At 43.2% G+C, this 23,123-nt stretch overlaps 1 long non-coding RNA gene across 1 annotated transcript in view; it reads left to right on the top strand.

Annotated features, from left to right (window-relative positions):
- The first annotated feature begins 9,133 nt into the window (after positions 1-9,133).
- Positions 9,134-23,123, top strand: part of LOC145535375 (uncharacterized) — a 354,077-nt gene continuing 340,087 nt past the window's right edge. The window contains exons 1-2 of the long non-coding RNA XR_014075396.1: positions 9,134-9,516; positions 10,396-10,517. This is a non-coding gene — a long non-coding RNA (uncharacterized LOC145535375). The remainder of the gene's footprint in view (positions 9,517-10,395; positions 10,518-23,123) is intronic.

The raw sequence follows: 23,123 nt of genomic DNA, 5'->3' as shown, positions 1-23,123 counted from the left end.
ACCCAGGTCTGATTTAGGCCTCCTTTTCACCTCTTTCTTGGAGAAAATTGCCAGCTCGCCATTGCTGAGCGGAAACTGTACTTCTTACTTTACAAAGAGTCTGTTTTGAAAGGAAAACTCATGGGTTTAACTAGTGACAATAAAGCAGAGGAGAGGATATTGATTTTTTGGAACCAACACACAATTAGTTTTTATTACAGTTCCACAAAATTGCCAATATCCTTCTTAAAGAAAGCATTTTAATAAAATTGACATCCTTGGCAGAGAAATGATGCCAGTCTTTCACTTGCAAACAGCTGCCACTGGGGGTCACCATTACAATAGCTAAGCTTTGCCAGCAGCTCGGCGCCCTGATGACGACTTGCCTCAAATGAGGGGGAGGATGGGAGAAGGACTAATCTCTTTCCAGTAGCTTCTTTTCCTCAGTATCTCAGAGAGGCATTGTTCAGATACAAAGATAAATATTTGTGTTTTGTGGGTAGGATACTCACCTGTGGTAAGGGATTCAATAAATTGTCTTGTCTGTTTCATAGATAAGACAGTTCTTCATGGTTATAGCATCTCTGAGGTCCGTGCCATTCCTCAGAGAGAGTGATCAATATGCACTTTTCTGCCCTTCTTATTTTTCCAAAATTTAACTAGGATTTGTCTGCAGCATGTTTTAAGTCACTCAGCCTTGTTTTCTTGATTTTATGAGTACCAACCCTTACTGTCTTATGTTATTAGTCAATATGTTGTTTCTGCCTAGAAAATCCCTTCTGCTGCTTGCTTCTTACGTATTAAATCACTGCCACTGTCATTACATAAGGGAAATCTAAGAAATAACCAAACCGAAGCCAGAGACCCCAAGAGTGGGGTTAACATAGGACAAACTAGACTTTGGGGCCATAGGAGAGTTGTTGTTGTTCAGTTGCTAAGTCGTGTCTGACTCTTTGTGACCCCATGGACTGCAGCATGCCAGGCTTTCCTGTCCTTCACCATCTCCCAGTGTTTGCTCAAACTCATACCCATTAAGTCAGTGATGCCATCTAGCCATCTCATCCTCTGTTGCCCCCTTCTCCGCCTGCCCCCAATCTTTATTTCTTAGCATCAGGGTCTTTTCCAATGAGTCAGTTCTTCTCATCAGGTGGCCAGAGTATTGGAACTTGAGCTTCAGCATCAGTCCTTCCAGTGAATATTCAGAGCCATGGTTTTTCCATAGGAGGATATGTATGAGCAAGCCCTGCAGTGTAGATACCCGGGGTAGCAGCCCAGGCGGGGAGTGGGAGGAGTGGCAGCCAATGGCCCTCCTGGTATGTCTTAAACAATCCATCATACATGGACTCGGCTCATGTTAAACTTCTCCTAAGTAAACCTCTCTTTTCCATCTAACCCTCCTGACCTTGACTGTTTACTTGATGTATTGAATCAAGATTTATCAAGCATTCTTATGATGGTAGTCATGGTTAAAACAATGCATAAGGCAGAATTATTGCCATCAAGGCCAGTTTCTTGGGTTGTGACCTGTGCACACAGGGTTCTCAGCTCAGAAGTATCTCCTTACCCCCCATCACTGTGTTGAAATTTCTAATACTTATGAAACTGCATTTTCATTTCGCTTTGACCTGGCAAATTATATAGCTGGTCCTGACTGCCTTGAAAGGGTTTACACTGTAGGGGAGAGACAGAGGAATAAAGTTTAGTCAGTAATGGAATGCTGAGATTTAAAAAGTGGTCTATTAACTATATGAACGAGATATTAAGGGAATGGCATTATTCTGTCTGCAGGGAAGAGGAGCGAATTTAGGAATGCTTTCTCCATGATTCCCATATTAGCAAGTACTTACAATGTGCCAGGCAGTGCTAAATGGTTCAGAAGATTCAAAAATGAATTGGCCATGAATCCTGCCATCCATCACAAGTTAACTCAGTCTATGAAAAACACATATAGGGTAGGATGAGTTTGATATGATTAGGCGGCACATGGGACCAGGATGGAATATTTACGTGAATGATCCATCTTTCCTGCCTTCGTGTTTTCTTTTTCTAATCTATCCCATGCAGGTCTGCTAAACTAATCTTTTTAACACACTCTTTTGATAACTCCCTTATTCAAAAATACTCATAGGATCCTCACCACCTCTTCAGATAAAGTCTAAATTCCCTTAGCCTGGCATTCGATACCCTGGAATAAGGCTTCAGCCTTTATTGTTAACCTAATGCTGTTTTTTCTAATTGTTTATTTATTTGGCTAGGCTGAGTTTTAGTTTCAGCATGTAGAGCTTCACTTGTGGCTCAGCTGGTAAAGAATAGGCCTGCAATACAGGAGATCTGGGTTCAACCCCTGGGTTGGGAAGATCCCCTGGCGAAGAGAATGGCTACCCACTCCAATACTCTGGCCTGGAGAATTCCATGGACAGAGAAGCTTGGGGGGCTACAGTCCATGGGGTCACAAAGAGTCAGACACGACTGAATGACTTTCACTTTCACTTTGGGCTTTCCTGGTAGCTCAATTGGTAAAGAATCCGCCTGCAATGCAGGAGACCCTGGTTCGATTCCTGGGTCAGAAAGATCCCCTGGAGAAGGGAGAGGCTACCCACTCCAGTATTCTTGGGCTTCTCTTGTGGCTCAGCTGGTAAAGAATCCGCCTGCAATGTGGGAGACCTGGGTTGGGAAGATCCCCTGGAGAAGGGAAAGGCTACCCAGTCCAGTATTCTGGCTTAGAGTTTTCCATGGCTTGTATAGTCCATGGTGTCGCAAAGTCACTCGACCGGGTGGGAGTTGGCCCACCGGCGGGGCTCCCCGGCCTTGGCAGCGGTGCAGCAAACCCTTGGTTCCAGGGAGGGCGGACTTTAAATAGATCACAGAGAGGGAGCTGCTCAAGACTGAGTGACTTTCACTTTCACTGTGGAATCTAGTTCCCTGATCAGGGATTGAACCCAGACCCCCTGCATTGGGAGCCTGAAGTTTTAGCCACTGGACCACCAAGGGAGTCCTCCTAATGCTTTATTATTATCTGAAGTGATTCCTTCAACTCTGACCAAATTGGGCCATCTGAAACCCTAATCCGATAGTTATATTTTGTTATATAACAAGTTACCCACAAATTTAGCAGCTTCAAACAAACAAACCAAAAAAACACATTTGTTATCTCACAGTTTTCTGCGGCTTAGGGATGTGGAAGGAGCTTAGCTGGATGGTTCTGTACTTGATTTGGCAAAAGTAAAAAAGCAGGAGAGAGAAGCTGCCAATGTAACAGGAAGCTGAAACAGAATCTCAGACTGCAGTGGGGTAGCATCTCTACAGAAAGGAGCAAACATGCTACCACATTCTCAGGGCTCTTGGTTGAGTTGAATCCCCTCCCTTTAAAACACTCCCCCTCACTCCCATCTGTGATGCTGGTTGAAGGCATGAGGACCAGTGAATGAGCTTTGGAGATATGAAGGCCTGGAGTTATTTTTCCCACTTAACTGTTGGAATATTTGGATTTTAGTATCAATTGTTATTGCTAGGTTAATACTGTTCTGGCTTTTATTTACTCTTGTGTATTTGTTACTGTTGCTCAATCATGTTCAACTCTTTGCAACCCCATGGACTGTAGCCCACCAGGCTTCTCTGTCCATGGGATTCTCCAGGCAAGAATACTGGAGTAGGTTGCCATTTCCTCCTCCAAGGGATCTTCCTGACCCAGGGATTGAACCCATGTCTCCTGCATTGCAGGCAGATTCTTTACTGCTGAGCTACCTGGGAAGCCTACACTTAATATATAGGGTTGATTATATCAGTTGGTTTATGGATGTAGAGTGCTAAAAACTACTACTGGAATGGGATGGTGACAGATCTCAGGGAGAAATGGATATCCCCTGAGAATCATGGATTCTGAAACTGAAAAACAGCTGTCACACTGGTTCCCAAAGCCCCTCTCTTGAATGAATGACTATCATGCTACAGAGGAAAGCAGAGAATATGTTTCACTTGTTCAGCTGCCAGTTTGAATCTGTTAGTTAGGGCTCTTTTTACACTTATATGCCGAGGAAGAATAGTTTTGTCGCTCGCAGCAAGCAAAGGTTGGAATGTCCTATGTATGTACTTCTACCATTGTGAAAGATCTGATCAGATCTAGGAACCATAGGCATGCCACCGGGGACTTTATGTGGCCAGGACCCAGTAATCAACTACCCATTAATTCAACTGTGATCCCATCTAATATACCCATAAGCCTGATTTCTTCCCTCTGAGCCATGAGGATATTATACTACTTGTCAAGAAAACCAAGATGGAGTGAGAAGAAAAGTACAAAGGGGAGAGGCACAGAGATAATGACTTCTCACACAAAGGGGCGTCAGGGACTGTGAGCTCTCTGTCTTTGATCTTGGGTCTCTGTCTCCCTCTATTTATCTTGAATGGTTGTCCTGGGAGAAGCTTGTTACCATGGGACTAGAAGTGAAGGTACATTTTCTAAGGAGGAGATGGCTTTCAAATAATCACCTGAAACTACTGCACAGTGTTCTGTGAGAAATCTCCTCTGTCCCTGCCCTTGTTAGAACTCTGGAAATGAACTCAGTTAGCTGTGGATTAGGATGGCGCACGTGGAAAGTTGGAAGGAAACTAAAAGGGCATCTTGTATAACTCGTGTCTGAGTTCCCTTTATAAAGCAGCCTCTGGGACTTCCCCTGGTGGTCCGTAGTTAAGAATTCACCTTGCAATGCAGGGGGTGGGGGTTCGACCCCTGGTCAGGGAAGTAAAATCCTTGCATGCTGCCCGGCATGGCCGAAAAAAATAAGGCAGCCTCTGTCACAGAGTTAAGTCCAATCTTGTACAAGGTTCTTGGTGACAGGAAACTTTTACTGTGCAAAGTCCTGCCATATATTGAACTGAGCTCTTTCATCCTATAGCTTCTTCTATGGGTCCTTTACCAGGCTTCCCTGGTGGCTCAGTGGTAAAGAATCCGCCTGCCAATCCAGGAGATGTGGGTTTAATCTCTGGGTCGGGAAGATCCCCTGGAGGAGGGCATGGCAACCCACTCCAGTATTTTTGCCTGGAGAATCCTATGGACAGAGGAGCCTGGAGGGCTGCAGTCCATGGGGTCACAGAGAGTGGGATGTGACTTAGTGACTCAACAACAACATCAACAATGGGTCCTTTGGAGTCATAATGAAACAGTCGAATCTCTCAAAGAATGGTTCTTTAAATTTTTCACACAGTGTGATTCCTAAACACAAGGCATTCGGTGCGTCTATTCTGTTGTGATGAAACAAGTGAAAAGATCTGAAATTTTACCTTTCAAACCTGTGCTGGGCTTAGCTGTGCTTAGCTGTGCTTAGCTGCTCAGTTGTGTCCAACTCTTTGCAACCCCATGGATTGTAGCCCACCAGGCTCCTCTGTCCATGGGGATTCTCCAAGCAAGAATACTGGAGTGGGTTGCCATGCCCTTCTCCAGGGGATCTTCCTGACCCAAGAATCGAACCCAGGTGTCCCACATTGCAGGCGGATTCTTTACCAGCTGAGCCACCAGGGAAGCCCAATAAGATGTGACTCTTCTCTCTATAACTTATATCCTCTTGCTTCTGTTTATGCTCCATACGGAATAGTTTCAACCTGGCTGCTACAGTTAACTTAATTTTTTAAATTAATTTGTTTTATATTACAGCTAATTCTAATGTAAAATTTTTTATTGAGGTGTAGTTGACATATATAATGGGGTCAAAAGGTACTAATTTCCAGTTATTCTATTAACTTTTAAAAAATGAAGTCAGATCATGTCATTTCCTCTGCTGAAAACCTGTCAGTGGCTCCGCATTTTACACAGGATGCAATACAAAGTCCTCACCATGGCCCGTAAGCCCTACGTGATCTATCCCCCGTTAACCTGTCTGACCTTTTCTCCTCTTGTGTCCCCCTCACCAGGCCCCTGCTCCTTCCACACTGGCTGCCTTGCTGTCTCTGGAACACGCCATCCCCCGAGGGTCCTTATTTGAGCTGTCTCTCTGCCTGAAACTATGTTCTTTCCCAGGGGTCTCCTTGGTTTCCACCCTCACTTTCCCTTAATCTCACCCTTTCAATGATGCTCACCCTTTTCTATCCTATTTCCCATTGCAAACTGCCCCCTGCCTTGTTTCCTGTGCTTCAGTTCCCTTTGCCCCCACCTGTCATAGACTTCTCCCTTCAACATTTTACGGTTTAATTTGCTTATTCATTGTCTATTGCCCTTCCCCCTCTGACGACAACCGGATCGAGTGTGAGCTTAGTAAGGACAGGAATCTTCACCTGTTTTGTTCACTAATGTAGCCCAAGTACCTAGATTCGTGCCTGGTGGGCACATGATCAGTAAGCTTTGAATGAACTTAGAAATGTTTTATAATTCTTCTCAGCCCTTTCTTAATGGATATTGCACTTTTCATTCTGTAGGATTTTAGGAACTGATCTTCATTTTTCTTCTTGAAAATCCTAAGTGCATCTTGGGGCACATTTGGACTTTTCTTCATGTTTTCCAGGAGTAACTGTAACTGAAGGTGGGAATGTTACATGTCTATATCTGCGCCTTAATTTTGGTGGAAAGCATTACGTTACAAAGTCCTGGTTGTAACATGAACTTTGGAAATGCCAGACTCCACAAGGGTTTGAATCCTAGTCTCATTATTTATTGACTCTGACACTAAAGCAAATTACTTATTTTATTTGAGCTTGAATTTCCTCATGTATAATAAAAGGAATTAAAATCTGCCTCATAGGGTTTTTATAAAGTTTTAAATGAGATGGTATATGTACATCTCCCAACATGGTTTCTCAACCAGTATTTTAAAATCTAATGTACATGCAAAATCACCTGAGAGTCATGTTGAAATGCAGATTCTGATACAGCAGGTCTGAGATGGGGCCCAGAATTCTGTTTCTAAAAAGCTTCCAGGTGGTATTGATGCTATTGGTCCATGGACCACATTTAGAGTGATGAGATCCTAGAATGAAGGGCATGCCTAATAAATGTTTGTCCACATTCTCCTTTGCCATCTCCCCTGTACTGCATTCAATTATTTATGGCCTGGAGACACACATCCATTTACAGTTGTTCTTACTTCTTATCTGGCCTTCGGTTCCCTTTAAATGAAGTTTGTTCGACTCTTTCCAATTTGATGATAGTTTTTATGATGGAAAAGCTGCAACTAATATAAGAATTGAGAGATTTTCCTTACTCATTTGAATTCTATGCTAAGGACTTAGCTTGTCTTTTTCTTGCCCTTTTTCTCATGCCTTAGTCATTGCAAACTTGAGTTTTTGGTGCTGATATTCATGAATCCATTCTGTTCCTGGCAATTCTCAACAGCTGCATTCTTCTCTTTCAATTTTAAGTATACGAACCTTTAAAATATAAATTATTCAGGGAATACCCTTTGCACAGTTAAATAACACATCTCTTATAACCCCGATATCAGAAAGGAACATTTTTAAGACAAATTACTAATGGACATTGACATCTGGCTTATTTTAAGGCTTTATTTATTTATTTGGCCATGCCACGCGGCATGCAGGATCTTAGTTCCCTGACCAGGGATTGAACCCAGGCCTCCTGCAGTGGAAGCATAGAGTCCTAAGCACTAGACTGCCAGGGAAATCCCTTAAGAGTTTATTAATCACAAAGTTTATCCATTTTCTTATACACAAACACTCCCATTCATTCATTCATATTCTCTCACTCTCTGAGAAACTTGTTCTAGTAAAATGAAAAGTGAGGAAGGGTTGTAGTCTCTGTGGAACATCCCAGAAAGTCTTCTTCTCTTGGGTAGTTTATGCAGCACCAGAGATATTACCCAAATTCCCTTCACCTGTGGAGATGCTCTAAGCTGCACTAGCATATCTGTTTGTAGTTTGGAAGATTTAGAATTTTTAAAAAATAATTTTATTTATTTTTGGCTGTGCCGGGTCTTTATTGCTGAGTAGGCTTTTCTCTAGTTGTAGTGTGTGTGCTTCTCGTTGTGGTGCCTTCTCTTGTTGCGGCTTCCAGGCTCTAGAGCACAGGCTCAATAGTTGTGGCATACGGGCTTATTCTACAGCAGGTGGGATCTTCCCGGACCAGGGATCGAACCCATGTTTCCTGCATCGGCTGAAGGATTCTTTACCACTGAGCCACCAGTGAAGCCCTGAAAATCTGGAAATTTTATCCACAACTACAATCAATTCAATTCAATTCTGTTAATATTTCACAGAGATTATAGAGCTCCTACCTGTGCTAATCACAGTGTAGCCCCCTCTGGGGGGCCTTGCAGTCTATTGGGGGAGATAGTTATGTAAAAGAAAGAAGTACATTGGAGTATAAGATGTGCACAAGGTCCAAGGGAGCAGGCAGGGAGCAGGTAGGGTGTAGGCTTTAGTGGGAGGGGAGATGCTTAGGGTGGTCTTCACAAAGGAGGCCTCATTTTTATTTATGAAGAGTAAGGATGAGACCTGGTTTCCATTAGATATCATTGCAGCCAAGGAGATTGGCAAAACTAGAATTCTGCCTTCATTCATAATTGGACAATTCCTTCCTCCGTGAGGTTCCTAAGGAGGCTATGTTCCAGAGAACAAAAAAGACTATGCAAATCATCTTTTTTTCCCCATTGGATACATGTTTTCCACCCCCAAAGCTGGCTTCTTTAAGTAGTGGAGGAGCATGTACCTGTCATTTAGCCTTAAATCTCAGGTCTCCAGACTTTCTAAATGGGTGGGCTCTCTTGATTATACTGAATTCTCCCAACTGTGGGGCTGTAAGAGGGGTTTCCTGTAGGAAAATGCCAGAGGGGCATGGGAGAGAGGAAGGAGCCTGGGATCAGATCATCTTACTTGGCCCCTTGGATGGAGGAAGTAGAAAGGAAGACCACATTGAGATAAGTGACCTCTCACTCTGCAGCTGATTGTTTGCAAAGTTGCTCATAGGGGTCCCACCCTGTTTAGCATGACTTTGCTACTCATTGCATCCAGTAGTGGAGTTTATTTCCCCAGCTCTTGCCTCTGGGCCTGCCTGACTTGCTTTGACCGATACAATGTTGCAGAAATGCAGTGTGTGCTCTCTGGACCCAAGATCTCTGGAGACTTTGTAGCTTCTTCTCCCTTCTTGGAGCCCAAAAATGGTCATGTGAAGGGGTCAGGTGAAACTCCTTGTGGATGACAGACCACGTCAAGGGGAGAGAGACCTAGCTGACAGGCAGCAGTGCTTGCCAGGCAGGTGAGTGAAGCCATAATGGACCATCCCATCCATCTGAGCCAGAGACTCCTGAGTGGCATTTTTTGAGCTGGCCTGTTTTGCTGCAGCAGATTGTATGGCAAGCACGGAGAAAAAAGAGCGAGCCAGGCAGTGAGGCAAAAAAAGGAAATTTATTAGAGGGAAAATGAGAGAGTCATTGGCCCTTAAGGAGAACCGGTGTCCTCCCTTTCTGACGAGGTCTTTCTTACACCCTGCCAATGAAAAATTCTCTGAAAGGACGGTTAATTTTAGCCTATAGCTGAGTCCTGCAGTCACTTAGCTGGAGGTCTGGAATCCTGTGGTCTCATAGCCTTGAGAAGGTAGGCGCCATCGAAAGAGAATGTCATTTGCGCAATTTGGTCAGTCTCAAGGGTCACTGTGATTTTACTCTTTATTTGTGAGGTCAACATAATGAACCATTTTAACAATAAGCCCCCGTGTAGCCCCTATCATTCTAGCCTTTTTGATTTAAGATAAGGGCCAAAGGTCAATCTTCTGTAACTGCTTCCTGTGGGACTGGGGTGAGATAAGAAAAGGCTGGAATGTGGGTCAAGGGGATTTGTGTGGGGTTGAAGTTTTTGCTAATTTGAGTGAGTTAGAGGTAGCTAATGGATAAAGAAAACTGAGCGCCGAAGAATTGATGCTTTTGAACTGTGGTGTTGGAGAAGACTCTTGAGAGTCCCTTGGACTACAAGGAGATCAAACCAGTCAATCCTAAAGGAAATTAGTCGTGAATATTCATTGGAAGGACTGATGCTGAAGTTGAAACTCCAATACTTTGGCCACCTGATGTGAAGAACTGACTCATCGGAAGAGACCCTGATGCTGGGAAAGATTGAAGTCGGGAGGAGAAGGGGACAACAAAGTCAAGGAGTAAAGGGAGATCACTAACAGTTAGTGTTTCCAGGAAAGGTAAGGGCTTGTGTTACTATGTGAAGGAAAGTGGATAATGAGTTCATCTAGGCTGATCACAGTAAGAGGAGGGCCATGCCCAAAAAGACAAGAGCTATAGAGAGGTAGGTAAAACAGTGGGAAAGCTTTTGAATGATAGTCCACTCAGGGGGAGACAGAGTGGACTATCCTATTGTGAATAGGGTAAGTAGGGGAAATCCCAGTCCAATTAGTAATGAATATATCTGTTGTTATTGTACTTATTTACTTATTTTTGTTTTATTTATTTGGCTGTTCTGTTTCTTCAGGAATTTGATCCAGTTGAAGCCTGGTGGATCCCAGAACAGTGCTGGTGTAGCAAGGAGCATCTGAGCAGGGAATGTTTCTTGGCAGAGATGGAGAGTCTCCTGGGGCCTGCTTTAATCTAGAGGTATGAAACCAAGACGAATGACCTGCCAGTTTAGTGGCTGTTGGTATGTTTAGAACTACCTCAAATGGACCAGTCCATCGAGACTGGAGATCCTCATGGTGTAAGATCTTAAGCAGGACTCGATCCCTGGGTATGAGTGTTAAATCAGCTGGATTCATTTGATGAGGCTTTGGGAGAGAGTGATCTGCATGCTCTCTCATGAAGTGTCTAATAAGGTTAAGGGTAGGAAGATAATCTCCCAGCAAGGGGCTCACAGTAGGGAAATGACTAAAGAGAAAAAGGCGTCCATACATGAGCTCAAAAGGACTGAGGAAAGACGGGGCCCGTGGAGTAGCCCTAATATGAGCCAAAGCCATGGGAAGGAGTTCGGCCCATGGCCTTTGTAGTTCTAGAGAGAGTTTGGTTAGATGTGTTTTGAGAATAGAATTTGCCTTTTCTACTTTTCCTGAGGATTGGGGTCTGTAAGGAATACGTAGTTTCTGGGTTATGCCAAGAAATCAGGCTACTTGTTGAGTGATTTGGGAGATAAAACCTGGCTCACTATCGGATTGGAGGAAGAGTGGGAGGCCAAAGCAAGGGATGAGTTCTCATATGAGAAATTGTGTTACCTCTGAGGCAGTTTCTGATCTCCTAGGAAAAGCCTCAATCCGCCCTGAAAAAGTGTCTACTAGAGTGAGCATGAGTTTTATTTTTCCTGTTGGAGACACATGAGTGAAGTCAATTTGCTAGTCTTCTCCTGGGATATGTCCTCGAGCCTGATGTTGGGAATGAAGGAACAGGCTTTAGGGCTCCCTGTGGTGAGACTGAGGAGCAGATAATGCAAGAGTGAGTGATTTATTGAAGGAGTGAAGGAAGGTTAGGATAGGTGATAAGAGGTCTTAAGAGATGATAAAGAGGTTTAGTGCTTAAGAATCTGTGTGGCCTGAGATTGGGGAAGGACATAGCGGCCCTGTTTTTGTAACCAGTCTCCTTGTGGTTACCAGTCTCCTTGTGCTCCCTCTTGTGAGTGAGTGAGTGAGTGAAGTTGCTCAGTCGTGTCCGACTCTTTGTGACCCCGTGGACTGTAGCCTACCAGGCTCCTTCATCCATGGGATTCTCCAGACAAGAATACTGGAGTGGGTTGCCATTTCCTTCTCCAGGGGATCTTCCTGACCCAGGGATCGAACACAGGTCTCCCACATTGCAGGTAGACGCCTAACCCTCTGAGCCACCAGGGAAGCCCCCCTCTTACAATAATCATGTGTTTTCTTTGGGGAGGTCTATATGTTGGGAATTAATATAAGTTGTTGAGCAGGTGATTGGAGTGAGGCTTGTTTTGCTTCCCTGTCTGCGGCATTGTTTCCCCGTAAAATGGTATCTGAGACCACCTGGTGAACTCAGCAATGTATGATGCCTACTTCAGTTGGCGTGATAGCTGCCTTTAAAAGTTGGAGTATAAGTTAGTTATGTGAGAGCCTTTAATAGATAGGAGCCCTTGTTCCTTCCAGATGGCAGCATATGAGTGTATGATGTGGAAAGCATATTTAGAATCAGTGTATATGTTTGCTCTCTTGTTACCTGCAAGGGTAAGGGCTCTAGTTAGTGCAATAAGTTCTGCCTTTTGGGAAGAGGTTCCTGAGGGGAGAGATTGAGACTCAATAATTTCAGTGTCAGAGACAATTGCATATCCAGCTATCTCTTTTCCTTCTGATGTCATAGAGGAGCTGCTATCAATATACCAAGTAAAGTCAGCATTATTTAAAGGGGTGGAGGAAATGAAGAAGAAATGGGGCATCAGATCTTCTAATGCATCTTTGCAATTATGGATGGGGACTCAGAAGAACTAGGGGTAAGGTTGGCGGGGTTGAGAGTAGGACAGTGTTCAAAGGAGAACTTGGGAAATTCGAGAAGGGTGACATGAATTAGTTCGATGTGTGAAGGAGATAGAAGGGTCATGGTTTTGTGAGAAAGTAAGTCCTTAAAGTCATGTGGTAAGCGAATGACAGTGGGTGCTCCAAAAGTAAGTTTTTTACTTTCCTGAGTGAGGAGTGTAGCTGCTGCCAGGGCACGTAGGTAGGCTGGCCATCCTCGAATTGTGGTATCTAATTGCTTTGATAGCTAAACAGCAGGGGTGAAGGAGGGGCCCTGATTTTGTCCCAAAACTCCTATGGCAATTTTGCATCTCTCAGTAGTGTAGAGTATAAAGGGGTGAGAAAGCTTAGGAAGTGTTAGAGCTGTGGCTAAGAGAATGGCTTGCTTAAGGGTGTTAAAGGCTGAACAGATATTTGATTTTAGCTCTAGGAGTTCTGAAAGATCTCCTCGGGTGGCTTGATATAGGGGTTGTGCCAAGAGGGTGAAATTAGGAATCCAGAGGCGTAGATACTCAGTTAACCACAAGAAGGACAGAATCTCTGTTTTTGATGTAGGGAATGGTAGGGTGGACATAAGGGACTTAGTATCAGTAGTAATATATCTTTTGGTTGGTGATAAAATGACTCCAAGATAGGTGACTCTAGGAAGAGAGACCTGAACTTTGGTGGGAGAAACTCAATAGCCTCAATCAGCTAGAAAATTGAGTAGTTGTATAGTGTGTTGTTGAGAAGAACTACAAAGGGAAGAACTACAAAGGAGGAGATCATCCACATATTTGAGGACAGTACTCGGAGTGAGGTCAAGAGAGGTTAGGTCTGATGCTAGAGCTTGGCCAAAGAAATGAGGGCTATCATGAAAGCCTTGTGGGAGGACTGTCCATGTCAGCTGTTGGGAGTGATGATTGTCTGGATTGGTCCAGTTAAAGGCAAAGAGGTCTTTAGAGTCTGGGTGTAAAGGGATGGTAAAGAAGGCATCTTTGAGGTATAGAACAATAAAGTGCGTAATGGAAGAGGGAATGAGAGAGAGAAGAGTATAGGGATTTGGAGCTACTGGGTGTATGGGGATAATAGATGCATTGATAAGTCTCAGGTCCTGGACCAGGTGATAGGAGCCATTTGGCTTTTTGACGGCTAAGATAACGGTGATATAGGGAGAGTGGGTTGGGTGCAAGAGGCCCTGGAGTTAAGTGACAATAGGCTTTAACCCTTGTTGATGTTCCTGGGAGATAGGGTATTGTGGTTGATTGGGGAATTTAGAGGGGTCTTTGAGTCAGATATGAATTGGAGCATGGTGAGAGGTGACAAATGGGTTGTCCATATCCCAAACTATGGGGTTTATGGACAAGGAGGGCAATGGAGCGGGGGAAGATGAGGTGGGGTTGAGGAGCAGTAGCCAGGCTAAATCAGAAGGTGGGCTTGGGATAGTAGTAGAGGGTTTGAATTTTGAGAGAAGGTCTCTCCCAAGAATATGAGTGGAGCATTTTGGGAGTATGAGAAAAGAATGGGAAAATGGGGTATCTTGAAGTGTGCAAGGTAGAGGCTCAGTTATTTGTGGTGTAGATATTAAACTGTCAACCCCCATAACAGAGACCTGAGAGACCTTGGTTTTTTCAGAGTCAGTTCAGTTCAGTCGCTCAGTCATGTCCGACTCTTTGCGACTTCATGGACTGCAGCACGCCAGGCTTCCCTGTCCATCACCAACTCCCGGAGTTTACCAAAACTCATGTCCATTGAGTTGGTGATGCTATACAACTATCTCATCCTCTGTCGTCCCCTTCTCCTCCTGCCTTCAGTCTTTCCCAGCATCAGGGTCTTTTCAAATGAGTCAGCTCTTTGTATCAGGTGGCCAAAGTATTGGAGTTTCAGCTTCAGCATCAATCCTTCCAATAAACACTCAGGACTGATCTCCTTTAAGATGGACTGGTTGGATCTCCTTGCAGTCCAAGGGACTCTCAAGAGTCTTCTCCAACACCACAGTTCAAAAGCATCAATTCTTTGACGCTCAGCTTTCTTTATAGTCCAAGTCTCACATCCATACATGACTACTGGAAAAACCATAGCCTTGACTAGACGGACGTTTGTTGACAAAGTATTGTCTCTGCTTTTTAATATGCTGTCTAGGTTGGTCATAACTTTTCTCCCAAGGAGCAAGTGTCTTTTAATTTCATGGCTGCAGTCACCATCTGCTGTGATTTTGGAGCCCCCCCAAATAAAGTCTGACACTGTTTCCACTGTTTCCCCATCTCTTTGCCATGAAGTGATGGGACCGGATGCCATGATCTTAGTTTTCTGAATGTTGAGTTTTAAACCAATTTTTTCACTCTCCTCTTTCACTTTCATCAAGAGGCTCTTTAGTTCTTCTTCACTTTCTGCCATAAGGGTGGTGTCATCTGTGTATCTGAGGTTATTGATATTTCTCCCGGCAATCTTGATTCCAGCTTGTGCCTCATCCAGCTCAGCACTTCTCATGATGTACTCTGCATATAACTTTAATAAGCAGGGTGACAATATACAGCCTTGATGTACTCCTTTTCCTATTTGGAACCAGTCTGTTGTTCCATGTCCACTTCTAACTGTTGCTTCCTGACCTGCATACAAATTTCTCAAGAGGCAGGTCAGGTGGTCTGATATTCCCATCTCTTGAAGAATTTTCCACAGTTTATTGTGATCCACACAGTCAAAGGCTTTGGCATAGTCAATAAAGCAGAAATAGATGGTTTTCTGGAACTCTCTTGCTTTTTCGATGATCCAGCAGATGTTGGCAATTTGATCTCTGGTTCCTCTGCCTTTTCTAAAACCAACTTGAACATCAGGAAGTTCATAGTTCGTGTATTGTTGAAGCCTGGCTTGGAGAATTTTGAGCATTACTTTACTAGTGTGTGAGATGAGTGCAACTGTGCGGTAGTTTGAACATTCTTTGGCATTGCCTTTCTTTGGGATTGGAATGAAAACTGACCTTTTCCAGTCCTGTGGCCACTGCTGAGTTTTCCAAATTTGCTGGCTCATTGAGTGCAACACTTTCAAAGCATCATCTTTTAGGATTTAAAATAGCTCAACTGGAATTCCATCACCTCCACTAGCTTTGTTTGTAGTGATGCTTCCTAAGGCCCACTTGACTTCACATTCCAGGATGTCTGGCTCTAGGTGAGTGATCACACCATTGGAGTAGGCAGGGATAGAAGAGTAAGTGGCCCCCATGTCGATGAGAAAAGAGATCAGCTTACCTGCCAGTGTGAGAGTTACTCTGGGCTCCATAGAGGTGGTGAGAGTCGGGGCCTGGGGCCCTGGGCACCTTCAGTCTTCAGTGGCGAGTCAGAGGAGGCTGGACAGAGCTGGGTTGGAGGATTCCTGCTCTGGGCCAGGAGGGGATGTCTGGATCCCTGGAGGGGGATTTGGGCAGTCGACCTTCCAATGTCTCTTTATGCCACAGCTGGGACACAGCCTTGGAGGGGGCCTCTGCTTTAGGCATGAGCGGGCCCAGTGGCCTCCTTTGCTGCATTTGAAGCAGGGTCCAGGTGACTTCCTGTCTTTGTTGGTTAATGGAGGTTAGGAGCCATGTAGGGCAGAGGCTAAAAGGTGGTATTTGGCCTGATCTCTTTGGGCCTTCTCTAGCTTTGCCTGTTCTTCCTGGTTATTGAAAATCTTAAAGGCTAAATTTAAAAGGTCTCATTGAGGGGTTTGAGGGCCTTCTTCTGCCTTTTTTTAGTTTCTTTCGGATGTCTGGGGATGATTGAGAGAGAAAAATGGGTGTTAAGATCAATGGTGCCCTCTGCTGAAGTGGGGTCTAATCTTGTATATATTTGTAGGGTTTCTCTTAACCTGGCTAGAAATTGTGGTGAGTTTTTGTCCAGTCCCTGAGTTATTCAGTTCAGTTCAGTCACTCAGTCGTGTCCGACTCTTTGTGACCCTATGAATCGCAGCATGCCAGGCCTCCCTGTCTATCACCACCTCCCGGAGTTTACCCAAACCCATGTCCATCGAGTCGGTGATGCCATCCAACCATCTCATCCTCTGTCGTCCCCTTCTCCTCCTGCCCCCAATCCTTCCCAGCATTAGGGTCTTTTCCAATGAGTCAACTCTTCGCATGAGGTGGCCAAAGTATTGGAGTTTCAGCTCCAACATCAGTCCTTCCAATGAACACCCAGGAGTGATCTCCTTTAGGATGGACTGATTGGATCTCCTTGCAGTCCAAGGGACTCTCCAGAGTCTTTTCCAACACCACAGTTCAAAAGCATCAATTCTTTGGCGCTCAGCTTTCTTCACAGTCCAACTCTCACATCCATACATGACTACTGGAAAAACCATAGCCTTGACTAGATGGACCTTAGTTGACAAAGTAAAGTCTCTGCTTTTTGATGTGCTATCTAGTTTGGTCATAACTTTCCTTCCGAGGAGTAAGCATCTTTTAATTCCATGGCTGCAATCACCATCTGCAGTGATTTTGTATCAGTTTCATGTGTACAATAATATATTTCAACTTCTGTATACACTATAGTGTGCTCACCACCAAAAGTTTAGTTTCCATCCATCAGTATGCAGTTGACCCCTTTTCCCTCTGGTAACCACTGCTGTTTTCTCTGTATCTCTGTGTTTGTTTTTGTTTGGTTTGAGTTGTTCTTTTATTTGGAGGTATTCTGTTTGTTTTTTGCATTCCACGTGAATGAAATCATAGGGTATTCATCTTTTCCCGTCTGACTTATTTCACTTAGCATAATACTCTCAAGGTCCTATCCATGTATCACAAATGGCAAAATTTTCATGTTTTTTTAATGGCTGAATAGTATTCCATTAAATAAATAAATGCCACAGTTTCTTGATCCATTCATCCATCAGTGAGGACTTAGATTGTTTCCATATCTCACCTCTTGTAGATAATGCTGGGATGAACATAGGGGTGCATATATTTTTTCAAGTTAGTGTTTCCATGCTCTTTGGATCAATACTCAGAAGTGGAATAGCTGGATCATATGGCGGTTCTATTTTTAATTTTTTGAGAAGCCTCCGTGTTCTCTCTCATCATGGCTGTATTGACTTACATTCCTACCAGGAGTATATGAGAGTTCCCTTTTTTCCACATCCTCACCAACAGTTATTTCTTACCTTTTTGATAATGACCACTCTGACAGATATGAGATGCTATCTCATTGTGGTTTTGATTTGCATTTCCCTATTAGTCATGTTGACCATCTTTTCATGTGCCTCTTGGCCATCTGTATGTCTCCTTTGGAAAACTACCTAGAAAACTCTTTAGATCCTCTACCTATTTTTTAATTGGTTTTGCTTTTTTATGGTTGAGTTATATTCTTCATATATTTTGGATATTAACTCCCTATTGGATATATAATTTACAAATATCTTCTCCGATTTGGTAGGTTGTCTTTTCATTTTGATGATAGTTTCATTTGCTGTGCAGAAGCTTTTTACTTTGATGTAGTCCCACTTGTTTAGTTTTGCTTTTGTTTCCCTTGCCTGAGAAGACATATCCCCAAAGATATTGCTGAGACCAATGTCAAAGAGCACACTACCTATGTTTTCTTCTAGAACTTTTATGGTTTTAGGTCTTATATTCAAGCCTATAATCCATTTTCAGTTGATTTTTGTGTATGTTGTGAGATAGTAGTCTTCATTCTTTTGCATGTGGCTGTCCAGTTTTCCCAACACCAAAGGGAAATTGGTCTCAAATTTTCCCTTTTTATGTTGTGAGTTTGTTGCCAAATTGAAGTAGCTGTAGTTACTTTTACCTTTTTTCCCCTTTAAAATTTATGGTGTAATTCTTGAATAATCTATTTTGATATACTCTTGGAATTTTCTGACTTTATTTATCACATAACTCAAAGTTTTTCATACTTTTACCTTTTTGTTTCAGGTAGAAGAGCTCCTTTCCACATTTCTTGTGAGATGGGTCTTGTGTTCATAAACTCTCTTAGCTTTTGCTTGTCTGGGAAAACCTGTATTTCTCTTTCATATCTGAATGATAACTCTGCTGCATGGAATATTCTTGGCTGACATTTTCTTAGTCTTTCAATATTTTGAGAATATAATTCTACTCTCTCCAGGCTTATAGAGTTTCTGCTGTGAAATCTGCTGATTATCTAATGGGGATTTCTTTGTAGGTTACCATCTTTTGCTTCCCTGGCTGTCTAAAAGTTTTTCCTTGTCGATTTTTGACAGTTTTTGTATAATATGTCTTGGAGCAGGTCTTTTTGCATTGACATAGATAGGTGTCCTTTCAGTTTCATGAACTTGTATATCCAGTTCTTTCTCCAGTTCGGAGAAGTTCTCAGCTATTATTCGTTTAAACTTTCTGCTCCTCTCTCCTTCTCTTCTCCTTCTAAGATCCCATTATCTTAATGCTTCCCTTCCTAATAGAGTCAGACAGTTCTCATAGAATTTCTTCTCCTCCCTCACCTCCTCACTCACCTTTGCTGGTTCCTTCTCCTCTTTTTAGACATTAATTCTCTCTCCTCTTCTCTCTGTATCATTTCTAGGTTTCTGTCTTCCATATGGTCTGCTCTATTTCCAGTGCTTTTAATGCATTTTCATCTCATTTACTGAGTTCTTTGGCTCCAAAATTTTTGTCTGGTTCTTCTTTAGCGTTTCAATCTCTTTGGTAAAGTATTCTTCCTGAGCCTTTCTGAGTTTTCTTGTAGCTCCTTTAAGACAGCTATTTTTAATTCTCTATCCATTAGAATGCAGTATTCCCTGACTTTAAGTTTGGTTTCTGAGAATTGTCTTTTTATTTTTGTGACACTGTGCTACTACATGTCTTCATGGTGCTTGATGACTTGTTTTTCTGCTGGCACATTTGAAATAGTGAACACCGTGAACACCTACTTCTTTAGGTAAAGCTTTTATTTATTTATTTTTAAAACTTGACTATAATGATTCAACTGGTTAATTAGAAACCTTTCTTTTCTTTTCAAGTACATGGCACTGTAGCACAAGTTCCTTACCCCCTCCCACCCCCAGTGATGCTGCACAGCATATGGGATCTTAAGTTCCCTGACCAGGGATCGAACCTATGCCCCCTACAGTAGAAGCATGAAGTCTTAACCACTGGACTGCCAGGGAAGTCCCCCATAGCACAGGTTTTCACTTCTCTTTCCTGAGCTGTCTCTGGTTCTAGTTGAGAGCCAACACTTTCTGTCCACCACTACCTCTTGCCACTGCTGTGCCTCTGGGGTTCTTGGTGCCTCGCTGCTGCTAGCATTGCTGGTGTTGCCACCTGGACACTGGCTCCTCTGCCATGTCTGGGGTCTTCTCAGTTGTAAGCTGTTCCACATGAGGGCAGGAGGAGGGTAGGGAGAGAGCTGGGGTCACGGGTGTCTTTGCCACAACCAGGATTGTTGGGTTTTCAGGCACCGCTGCTGAGTGTGGGGCAGAGGCAGAGTCTCAGGTTCCCTCACAGATGGACAGAGATGGTCACAGGCCTTGTCACTGTCTGCTTCCCTGTGGCTGTGAGTGCTTCTGTGGCCAGGAGACTGCTGTCATCTGTGCTACCTCCTCTGGTCTACTGTGTTCTCTGGGGCTACGAGCTTAGCTGCCATGGCTGGGGGTCCACGATCACAGGCACTTCCTCCACTGTCCCCCCAGTTCTGCCTGCTCTATGTGCTCCAGTTCACCTATCTTTAGATGTACAGATGTGTGGCATTCTCTGGTGTCCTGGCCTGTTGGACAGAGTCCCCTTTGTTGAGGTATAGATGTTTACTAGTTGTAGATTGAAGAGGAGAGGAAGGGAACATATCAGAATCACCATGATGCTGATGTCAGTCACCTGTTAGATTTGTATTTGTCTACAACCAGGATAGGATCCTTGTCTGCCTTGTTCTCTGCTGCTGCTGCTGCTGCTAAGTCGCTTCAGTTGTGTCTGACTCTTAGCGACCCCATGGACTGCAGCCTACCAGGCTCCTCCATCCATGGGATTTTCCAGGCAAGAGTACTGGAGTGGGCTGCCATTGCCTTCTCCGTCTGCTGCATCTAGGACCTAAGAAAGTTCTTAGAGCATAATAGATGCTCAGTAAACATTTCTTAAATAAATGGATATTTGCAGAATCCCCCATGTTTGCATCATCTATTATTTTGATAAGAATTCCTTCTCTTACTTCATGTCATGTTGTGGTCCTTTAATGGGCTGGAACTTGGGGGTACAGAGTTGACCGATAAGAAAGTGAAAGAAGGAAGAGGCTGAGCCGCATGAAGGGGACAGAGAGAGAGAGAGAGAAAAAGACATGGGGACCAGTCCTCTGATGGAACAAAGGCGTTTATTCAACATATTGTGGGCATATGTATACTCTCTTACAAGATAGCCCTTTTTAGCAGAGACAGGGATCAAAAATCTAACAAGTCATCTGGAAAGCCAGAGGCTAGAATCATTTTCAAGAGAGGGGATTGTAAAAGTTCCTTTACATATCAGAAAGGAGGAGAGTTGTAAATGGCTGCTGTTCACGCTATGGAATTTCCATACGAATGAGATACATGAATTTCTATTATTCCCGAAAGCTGACTTGCCAGCTCTCTGGCACCTGTATTCAGGTGCTGTTAAAGAACATAGAACTCATGCAAGACTGAAAACAGCACACAGGAAGCCTCGTGTTAAGTGTATCCTGACAATGTCATAGATGATACTGTTCAGCAGCATAAAGAGGAGGAAAGAGCTCTATGGCATACCACTAGAGACAACTTTCCCCACTGAATTAGATCAAATAATCCACACTTATAGGCTTTAATTGTTTAAGTAACTGTAAATTGCCCTAACAAGAGAATCCTGTAGGTCATAGTTGAGTATTTTATCCACAAGAGCATCATAGTAGCCTAACCAGCTTGCCTTGGTTTGCCTGCAAAACAGAAAGCCCTGTGTCTGAGACACCCTCTGTCCTGAGCAAACCAGCACAGTTGATATTTCCCTGACGTGGGGTATTTTTCTGAATGCTACATAGATAATGTCCATGTTAATCCCCTGAGTTATTACTTTGGTTTCCTGTCAAAAGCAATGAGATTTGCTTGCTCTGCTTTGTTAATGAAATCATGTTGATACCTCATGACCTAAGTATTTATAATTCATCTTTTCTAATCACTTCTAGTACTTTTTCATGGATTAACATCAAACTAGCTATCCTGTCCCTCCCAATAGCCATGATACTCACTTTTGAATATTGGGACATTTGAATTTCAAGTACTCTAGCAAATTCCTCTTGTCCCAGAATTTTCAAGTATGAAAGACAGTGGTGCCAACGTTTTGCACCTGGTTTGTCCTTAAGATGTCTGAAGGCAATGCAGGCCTGGAGGCATTTGTTGTCAAAGAATCCCAAGGTCCTGGGAAGGCCTGAGGGCTTATCTTTTGGGATTTGTGGGTCTGTTCTTCAGTGGGATGCCAGCTGATGGTAGGACCAGGGAAGTACACATTCTATTAGCCTCTCATTTTGAATCCTTCTTCAGTTGGCTGTGAATCAGTTTTCATAAAGAACCTTCTGGAATTTTTTTTTGCTTTACATCTCATAATACATTATCTTTTTTTTATTTATAGGCTGATTTATGCTGGCCTAAATGTATAGATTATTACAGTCTAAGAAAGAGAGTGGGTTGTCTGCTTTGCTTTAACATGGGTAGAGTACTTAGAACTCAGATTTCCTAAATGTTGTACTTTCTGGGTTCCATCATGTTCAAATGACCTAACAGTTTCTACACTGCCCCTTAAATATTGATGTTCCCTACGTCTCAGTCTCTTGTGCATTTATTATCTCATAGAATAGCTTCTTTTTCACCCATGGGTTCAACTACTTCCCATAAAGCAGTGTCTCCCAAATCCAATTCACATCTCTAGTCATTTTTCCCTTGAGCTTCTTACTTACATAACCAACTGTCTTTACTAAAAATGGCATCCAATAACTCTTCACACCACCTGTGCTCTACCTTACCATGTTCCTCCTGTATTTCTTATCTAATATTATGTTATGAATTTCATCAAGATACCTGGCCCCAGTTCCAGGTCACAAGAATATGGCTACCAGGGGAATACCCTAAAATAAATCCTATGCTGGAACCTGGAAGGCCAGATGTGTATCAAGGACAAACAGAAACCTAAGCAAGCAAAACCATTTGGATATCAAATGCAAAGAGGTAGGAAAGGATTTTGGAAGAATGAAGAAGAAAATTGTCATAAGCTAAGAAGATACAGGTCTAGGCAAGTGAAAGAACAGTTGAAGGATTTGACCAAGGCTTAGTTCTAGCTCTAGCATTCTTCTCTTGTGTAGTGTAGTGGGTGTAGAGGTCCATTACTCAGTAGACAGACTATTACTGTCCTGGGGAAAATGGTACGTGGGCCAACCTGGCTTCTGTATTCTATATTATTCCCCAGTTTACCAATTGCATATGAACTAATCCATGCTACAGAAACACATGTAATAGAACAGTTAGTTATCTGTTACCTCATTAATCTTTATCCAGCCCAATGAAGCTTAGTCCATTTGGGCTACTGTAATGGAATGCTCTAGACTAGGTGGCTTATGTATGACAGAAATGTATTTCTCACAGTTCTGGATGTTGGATGTCCAAGATAAAAGTGCTAGCAGATTTGGACTCTGGTGAGGACCTGCTTCCTGGTTCACAGATAGCCTTTTTTTTTCCCCACTGTGTCCTCACATGGCAGAAGGGGTGAGGGATTTCTTCGGGGTCTCTTTTATGAGCACACTAATCCTTATAATCACCTTCCAAAGGCCCCACCTACAAATGCCCTCACAAATGGGATTAGGTTTCAACA

This window comes from Giraffa tippelskirchi, chromosome X (assembly GCF_054371585.1).
Source record: "Giraffa tippelskirchi isolate mGirTip1 chromosome X, T2T-mGirTip1v1.2.pri, whole genome shotgun sequence".
NCBI classification, from domain to species: Eukaryota; Metazoa; Chordata; class Mammalia; order Artiodactyla; family Giraffidae; genus Giraffa; species Giraffa tippelskirchi.
Note: the sequence above shows the minus strand (reverse complement) of the source record. Positions and strands in the feature narration are given on the sequence as shown.